The sequence below is a fragment of the Dipodomys spectabilis genome, unplaced genomic scaffold (genome assembly GCF_019054845.1).
Source record: "Dipodomys spectabilis isolate Male_0828 unplaced genomic scaffold, ASM1905484v1 ptg000350l, whole genome shotgun sequence".
In the NCBI taxonomy this organism is placed as follows: domain Eukaryota; kingdom Metazoa; phylum Chordata; class Mammalia; order Rodentia; family Heteromyidae; genus Dipodomys; species Dipodomys spectabilis.
Genome location: NW_024871027.1, coordinates 643,213 through 652,720, shown reverse-complemented (window position 1 = coordinate 652,720; position 9,508 = coordinate 643,213).

Below are 9,508 nucleotides of genomic sequence, written 5' to 3'. Positions count from 1 at the left end.
ATTATTCCATTACCTCTACTTCAGTGTTTGATAGAATTAGAGCTAAAATATTACCATTCGGAGATATGCAGCCTAGAGGCAAGAGGAAATACTGTGATTAAAACATTACCAATTTAAGGCCTAATAATGAGGAGAAACATATGGACTTCTCCTGGAGCTATGGAATATTTTTGGTGATAGAAAATCAGTGGTGTAAATTCCTGCCTGGTTGGATGGTAGACAGGCCAAGACATTAGGTAATCATACATATGAACAATTTTTTCACCTTCTTGGCTTTAGTTTCTTTTGAAATGTTAGGGTGTAATAAACAATTATACTTTGAAAATATACCTTCTAGTCTGAACAGTTCTGTCTGAACTGTTCGTCTCTCTATGATCCCTTGTAACAGACTAGTTTTGCTCCAATAAGACAATCTATGCTGTCAGGGTAAGATTCTGGTTGGTCTGTTCCTACATGGAGCAAGGGTAAAGGGTCAGGGAGACATTTGTGCCAGAAAGACCTCATTTGGGAAATTTTAAGCAGCAGAAGTTTAGAAGTAACTCTTAAGCAAGGCTTACTTTGAATCCATTAGCTCCACAAAGCTAAATCAGTTAATAAATAAGTACTTGAAAATCCATCACCTTTGGCCCAAGCTATAAAGGCTTCAAAGTATGATCCAATTTCAAATGACAAAAATTGCAAATATGAGCAATCGAACAAATAATATAAGTTTTTTCCACCATGCACAGAATTTTACAGAAATAAGATGAATAGCGATTTGGGGAACAATAAGGTTTCCTTGTTATAAATAGGCAACCAAAGATATATACCTGTCTTAAGATTGCATCATTAACTACTTAAATTTACAGGATACTACATGCTTCAGCAGCAGTCTACCTGAATTACAAAACAGAGATTTTCATGGCTCTTGTACAAGGATGATATGAAAATTTGTGAAGTATTGCATATTTTTCATTCTTGAGATGCAAGAAATTATTAAAAAGTTGATTACAAATATACAAGTGTAAGAATACACGTAATTCATAGAAATAAAAGTTAGTTTGACATCATTCAATCTTCACCTTTTTAGAAAGGCCTTTACATAGCATAACCTTTATAAAACTTTTGAAATAAGATAAAATTGCCATTTTATCCTAAACAAATAAAATTCTATAAGGACCTAGGAATTAAAGGAATCTTAAACTGTTTCTATATGGAATGCAATCTGAAAGGACACATTTATTAATGAACCTATATATTATAAAACAATGTCGAATTCAAAGTATTATATCTAGGAGAGAATGAAGTAGGTTATGGACATTATACAAACACAATACTATATGTTTTTAAATATACTTTTTTCAGACAAGCACCAGAAATATCTTTAGTTTCTTTACTACTCATTTCAACAGATAAATTAAAATTATTTATGATTAAAAAATCACAAACTCTATAGAAATCATTATACGTGTATACAAACAACTCGAATATATTTTGACATCAAAGTCAGGAAATTCACTTGGAAGAATACCATGGAATCCATGAATTTTTAAAGTAAGATCTTGCTGTTGCTTTGTATTGTGAAAATATTTTGTATGGACACATAGGATGGACTGGCAATTTTGAAATTTAAGAAACTTAACGGAACCATTAGGACTTAGGAGAACAATTTGTACTTATCCTTTTGGCAATATCAAATGCAGTTTCTTCCAAGTTGTGCTTCAGACCTGGTTTGATATAATGGTTCACCAGAAGGAGATCCAACATATCTTTGCTATATCTATTCCCAGCAGCAAGATGCAAGGGGGTCAAGAGGCCTTTAGTATGGGCATTGGTATCTGTATCATGATGCAATAAAGAAGCCACTCTGGTATTATTCCATGTATAAGTACTGTGCAGGGGTGTCCAGCCATTCAGTTATTACATGAATATCTGCCTTGAGCCACCAACTCATGGACAATGTCTAAGTGTCCACTGTAGGCTTCTCGATGAAGAGGGGTATACTCATCGTCATCCCTAGTATTCACATGAGTGGCCTTTTTGGAAAGTCGTCTCTGCACTGTAGTAAATCGATTATATTCAAAAGAACAAAGAAGAAATTTGCTTGGATCCTATTCCATTTTTTTCTTGCAATTGATACCATTTCTCACTTTTTCATCTTGTTCCTCAACTTCATCAGAATTGCCTAACCAGAGACTTTGAGTGCCAGTGAGAATGAGCTGTCCATGTATTCCCCCAATAGTTCACATTGGATGAAATGGTCAGAAAAATCCGGTGAATTTTTTGCATCTGTTTTTTCACTATTATTTATTTTCTCTTTTTTCATTTTTACTATTCTAAATTACTCTAACTGGAGAGTAGGGATTTGGTAGAGAGCAGAGGAAAGATTTTCCTGCGTATTCAAAGGTACAGACTAAAAATGAGGACCAGTGGTGTCTTCATGTGCAGCTTATTCTAGGAATGAGAAAATAGGAAATAATGCCTTCTATGTAAATGAATTGGGAATGACAGAGCAGAAAGTGAAATGATGCAACCAAAAATATAAAAGCAAAATAAATTAGGATAATTAAGGAGCAATCATAATACCTATGAGAACCATGAAATGGAGAGAAGAAGAGAGAGACAGATGTGCATTGATCTAGCTAGCCACAAAATCCATCCCTCTGATCAAATTATAGAGCAAATAATTTTATTTTCTAAAATAGATAGAAATAGAATTTAAGGTCCGATGTCTCCATTGTTTTTAATTATATATTTATTATCTTAAATACTTGTACAAGGGAATTTCCATTCAACAAACCAATTATTTTAAGTATAATGGATTTTTATATAACTTTCCCACACCCTTCCAAACCTCACCCCACTTTAATTTTTTCTAGTTTCATACTATCTGCATTGAATATTATACCTTCACTCTCTTCCTCCACAACTCTCTATATTCCTTCCTTTTGACTTCCCCTCACATCTTCCAAGTGATAGTTTCCTGATATTCATTTTGTTGGAGTAAAGTTCAATTTCATAAGAAATTACACCTTTGAAATACTCCTCTGTAAATAGCATGCTTTGGTTAATATTTTTGTGTAAACTTGTATAAATTTCTAGCTTCCCAATATGAGACAGAACATGGGTCCTTTGTGTGTCTGGCTCTGACTTAGTTCACTTAATATATTTTTAGTTCTATCCATTTCGTTGCAAATAATGTAACAGTCTTCAAAATGGATGGGTTCAATCCAATTGTGTATATGTGCCACACATTCTCCAACCATCACTCCGCCAAAGGGTATCTGGACTGTTTCTGTAACTTGGCTACGGTGAATAGTGCAGCAGTGAACATGGTTGTGAAAGTGATTTTACTGTAACCTTTTGGATGAATTCATCACTACCTTTATGGGAGCAATCCTCTAGCCAGTTTTCCAGAATAAGAACATCCCTCCTTTCATCTTCATCACAATGTATTTCAAGTCCTCAAAAACACACTTCTCCCTACAAGTCTCAATAAGCTAAAACCACACTGTGCCCATATTCTTTCAATACATTTTTTTCATAATTATACATATAATTTAGTGAAAACCTTCTATAAACTTTCCTAATGTGGGAATGAGGGACATGACAGAGTAAAAGTAAGAAATATGCAATTTAATTAGCTATTATCATATTTAAAATCATTTTCAGCTCTAATTCATAGTCTCACATAATATTATTTTAATCTTTATTTGATTACTTCATCGAACCCAAAAATTATAACAGGTGAGTTAAAAACAAAGGCAAAAAGTGTGGTTTGATTTTCACACTCATTTGTGAGGTTGCATAACATGGGCAGATAGATGGATTGGAATTAATAGCTCTTATCCATTTTGTTAACGTACAGATGGTTTTCCCAAACTGATTCTCGCAATTTGTATTCTATTCAACAACAAGAAACATGTGATAATTTCCTTTGTTTTGCTCCTTATTAACTTTTGTTTCCATTTTATTTTATAATGGATGATTTCATAAATCTACTGTAGATACAAAAATATGTTAAAATATTTCTATCCTTATGCATTGATATATACATACACACATATATTACACAGGTTATAATGATAATGAATAACTTCAGTAACTGTACAATTTACTAAATTATTAAAACTATTGACGCCTCATGCCTGGCATCCTGGTTAGTCGGGAGGCTGAGATCTGGCGATCATGGTTTGAATCCATCCTGGGCAAGAGTGACCAGGAGCCTCTTATCACCAAACAACCAATAGAAAATCAGAATTGGAACTGTGGCTCAAAGTAGTAGAGTGGTAGCCTTGAGAGAAAAATCTCAGGGACTTCATCCAGGATCTTAGTTCAAGAAGTAAAATCTACCCAAATAAAATCTATTTAATTAACACCTGTGTAAGTAAAGTATTTCCATCACCCAAATGCACAACCATGTTCATTTGCAAGGTAACTCTGTTTTGTCTGAAGTACCATAAAACATTTTCACTTAAGTTGAAAGCATTGCACCATGGGTTCATTCTATCTCTCTCATGCATTTTTCCACTCAAAAACTCAAATCTTTCAATTATTCGAATTATTTAAAATCATAGCTTTTTACTTTAAAACCCAAATATTAGAGTTTGAATTGAGTGTCTTGTGTCCCCTAAATGGGTGTTCTTACCACATTGTGATGTCCCGAGCCATAAATTATCCTGATTATTTTTCAGATACTTGTGCATGACCTTAGGCTCAGTCCACGTTATGTTATTCTTCCTGGAATTTACAATAACAGGTGCATGGCATTGCGTACAGATCTTTGTCCAGTCTGGGCTTTAACCTCTATCCTTACAAGAGTAGACGCTCTTGTAGTCAGGATTTTCATAAGCTTGTCATAGCTGATTTTTTTTTTTTGGTCTTTGCATTTCCTACAGATTCTTGAGTACTGAATTTGTTTTCTTGGGTTGTTTTGTTTCATTTGAATGTATGTGTTGAGCTGTTCCTCACTTTTCCTTTTGTTTCTTTCAATCAAGTTCTTACCAAAAGTGCTGAGAAACCAATTCTTCTTTTTCACGATAGTCAAGGTGAACATGATTTATTCCGAAGAAATTTCAGTAATATTTATATACCTTTATATCTATGGATGGTATATAAATGATAAGTGCTGCAAAAGGTCTTTTTATTTTCACAGCAATCTTTGTCATACACAGACAGATCATGAAATATATGAAGATAATAATACTACAGATGCAAGCAAAGAGAAGAAAAAACTATTATTAATTGTTTGAAAGAGGCTTCCCTTCTAGTGAAAGGAATACGTTGCTTGATGCAGGATTTCACAAAATTATATTGCTAGGAGGAAGCTAAACAATCATCTAATTCTACAGAATTGATGGAAAAGAATCAAACTCCTGAATAGTTTATATTTGGGTCAAATAAAAGCATGCTTCGAAAAAGAGAGTTGACTTTAGAGAAACATGATGAGTTGTATGTAAATAGGTGCTTAGCTGATTTTGTTAATTTGTAAACTAATACAGGGAAATAGAGTACAGCAAGGTAAAAAAGGAAGTTCGCATTGCAATGCTTATGTGTGTGTGTGTACACATGCACGTGTATACACACGCGCGCATGTGCAAGTGCTCATTCATTCATCATCCCTAAGCTTCTGTGACCTAGGTTAGTGGTTTACCACTTGAACCATCGTTCCACTCCTGTTTTTTGGAGATAATCACATGTATTTTCATGATTGGACTGGCTTTGAATAGTGATCTTCATATCTCAGCCTCCAGAGTAGCTAGCTAAGCTTATTCAACCTCCACGTAGCTAGTTAAAATTGTGCCTGTTCTCTACACTTCACTGCTCTTTTATTCTTGTCCTGTGGTGTTCACATGCCTAAGTCATATATATGTCTAGTTGCTTTAAGAAATACTCTTACTGCTTGGAGCCAAGGGCTCCCATCTGAACACTTAACTACTGAAGAGGCTTGAGAACAGAACCCAGGCCAAAAGTTTAGTGGACTTCCTTCTCAATCTATAGCTGGGTGCATTGGATCATTTCCACCATTCTGCACTATCTACAGGTTAGGATTGGAAGGGCTACAGAATCCAAGCCTGGCAAGGTAGGAAGCTAGACAAGTTGGTGCGCAACTCTTATGCCATTGATAATGGGAAGGCTAAAACGTCAGATCAGGTGCATTTTCATGTGGAAAGGGATCCCCTATCCTAAAATTAACCACAGATATGACACCAGTCTAACAAAAACAATACCCTAATTGAACACAATTTCCCACAACCAAAATAAATATATACTTTAACATCCAGAAACTTAGTACAATCTGCTCTTTGCTCTAATATCAGCTTCATCTAATTATCATATGATGTGAAAGAATAGTTTCTTCATTAAACTTATTATATATTTTAAAAGACCTAGAAAATTCTTTCTCACTTATTAAGTGCAAACGAATGGCAAATTGCCACATTTCTTACATATTTGACAATCTCTATAAATTCATCTTATGATTATTATTGATAGTAATATATTCTGATTTATTACTTTACTTTTTAACAGTTTGTAAATTTTTGACTTCTCTGCTAAAATTGAAGTATTTAAATAGTATCATCAAATTATATTACTTGGGTACTTAGGGCAGTTTTTAAAAAAGTTTTTAACCAATGGTTTCTAGTAATTCTGGTTTTTTTTTGTGGGGGGGCTTCCCGGCGTTGAACCTGAACTCTGGGTCTGGGCACTGTTCCTCAAGGCTAGTTCAAGACTAGCCCTGGACCACTTGAGCCACAGTGCCACTTCTGGCTTTTTTTTTCTGTTTATGTGATGCTGAGGAATTGAACCCAGGGCCTCAAGCATGCAAAGCAAGAGCTCTGCCACTGAGCCAGCTTCCTAACTCTCTACGAATTCTTTATTGGTATATTATTTAGTTTATTTTTAGTTTAAATTTAATTTTATTGTAAAGGTAATGTACATAAGGGATACAGTTGCATAAGTAAGGAAATGAGTACATTTATTATGGAAGGAACATTGTTATCTCTTCCATTGATTTTTTGCACACTCAGAAAAAACTACTGATATTTTTCCTGTCGCTATTGACCAATGTGTAATTTTCTTACTTTGTTTATGCATTTTTTATTATAAAATTGATATACAGAGGGTTTACAGTTATTTAAGTCAACTAAAGAGTACACTTCATTCTATTTTCCAAATTTCAAATTTTGAACTTATTTTGTCTTGTTTCTTTAGGGTAATTCTTTTTCAGAGTTGTAGGATTAGTTAATTTAGTTTTGCATAATTTTAACACATGTAAATTATTCAGACATATATTTTTGCTTTCAAAATAGTTAACATGTGAATATTTAAAAATTATTTTCTTATTTTATATGATTGGTGAATTTAAATAAATTTTTTTATAGTTCTAAACATATTTGTCCAGGTAACAAATACTGTATTTTCAAGAAGCACATACTTTATTTTAAAAGGCTTCATTACATGGTCACTTTTTGGAAATATTTGTACTTGAATTTAAAAAAAAAACTATTTGAGCTGGGCATAGTGTTTGTAGTTTCCATTTTCTAACTATGATGGGAAGTGTAAATAGGGTTTGTGATTCGGGAGAGACTGAAAAAATATGAGACCTTATCATAAAATTACCAGATTGAAATGATTAGGGATATAGCCATCCCCAGCAAGATATAGAGCACCTGGTTATCATATTCTAAATCTTGAGTTAAAACACCAGTAAGATCAATCTTTTGTCAAAAGAAAAGGACACATAATTCAAAATGTTCATTATTTAAAACTTGTTTGCAAAGTTCTCATGTCTTTTATTTCTTAATTTTCAATTTAATTAATCTATAAAAATCCAAGTATCTTGTAACTATTTTATTTCTACTAAACGTTTGAATAATATGAGCAATATTATGATTTCATATATTAAAATACTTTTACTATTTGTGATAATTTCCTCTGTTTAATATGATAATAACAAATGTGTTTGTGTGGTGTGTCTGTGTGTATATTTATGTGGGTTTTGTGTGTGTGTGTGTGTTTGTGTGTACTTTGTAATGCTTGGGAGATCACACAATTGCTCACATATGTTAGGCCAAAGTTTTACCACTGAGCTATACTATCTAGTTATAATAAAAATTGTATTTTAAATTATGATTTTTAATTTTTCATTCCTAGTATGTTTTTTCAAAATTATATATGATAAAATGTGATCCATCTTCTATCCACGTTAGCAATTGTTATTGTTATTCTTTCTCTTATTTCTTTGGAAATTAATTATATTCCTATTACTTCTTTAAATTGTAACAGCTCTATACAATGCATTTTTTAAAATTTTCTTTTTCTCATGTTATCTGACTTTCAGTCCAAACTATCAGGTGGATTAAAAAGAAACTAGATTCAGGACACTTTATTTTTCTCCTTCTCTTCTCTGAAGTCTTTATGTTTTTTTGAAACAATACCAATAACCTACAGCTCCTATGTGGTCCACCATTCTCCCCCTCCCACTGTCTTCGGCAGTACAGCTCAAGTCATTATCATTCAGCTTTATTATGCTGTACTGTTATCTAAATCTTAACTCATTCCTAAGTTAATTTTAGTTGCATTGAACAGTCTCTAAATACATTTTCTATATATAATATCAGGGGTTTGTATTTTCACAAGGGGCGAAATATGAGTGAATATCAAATATTTAGATATCTCTGTAGAATATTGGTCCACTTGCTCAATAATCTCATATGTAAATTCAAGGAATACACGTCAGTCAGAGCAATCTTGTAAAATGGTGCAGCTTGAGCCTTCATACTAGCTTTGAATAGTATTACCATGTTTAGTAGTGAAGACAACATAGTTCTACTATAAGAACAGACACATAGAAGAAGGTAACAGATTTGTCAAAAATACATTCTTAGTTTTATGGTCCACAGATTTTGAAAAGGATGCTATGACTTTATGAAATAAAAACAGAATCTTAAAGGGTTGTAATGGCACTATTGCCTCTCTAGATTTAAAGAATGATCTTAGACTACTACCTCAATCCTTTGTTTGTTTGTTTGTATGTCAGTCATGGAGTTTGAACTCTGGGCTTTGGCGCTGTCCATGTGCTCTTCAGCTCAAGGTGAACACTCTACCGCTTGAGCAACAGCAAAACTTCCGGTTTATTAGTGGTTTATTGGAGATACGGGTGTTATGGACTTTCCTGCCTTGGCTGGCTTTAAACCACGATCCTCAGATGTCAGCCTCCTGTGTAGCTAGGATTACAGGCGTGAGCCACCAGCACCTGGCCTACCTCAAACCTTATATAGAATGATTACCAAACTAAATCTGAGATGTAAAACTCTATAAAACATAAATGTAAAAAATCATGACATTAATCAGTAAAGGTTTCTAAAAATTTGACATGGAAAACATTAGTAGCTAAAGAAAAGCAGAACTGGATTATATCAAGTGATAACCTTTCATAATTCAAGGTACGCTATAACAGAAATAAAACCATATCCAACAGAGAGCACATATTTGTTAGTGCTACAATGTTAATGCTACAATGATT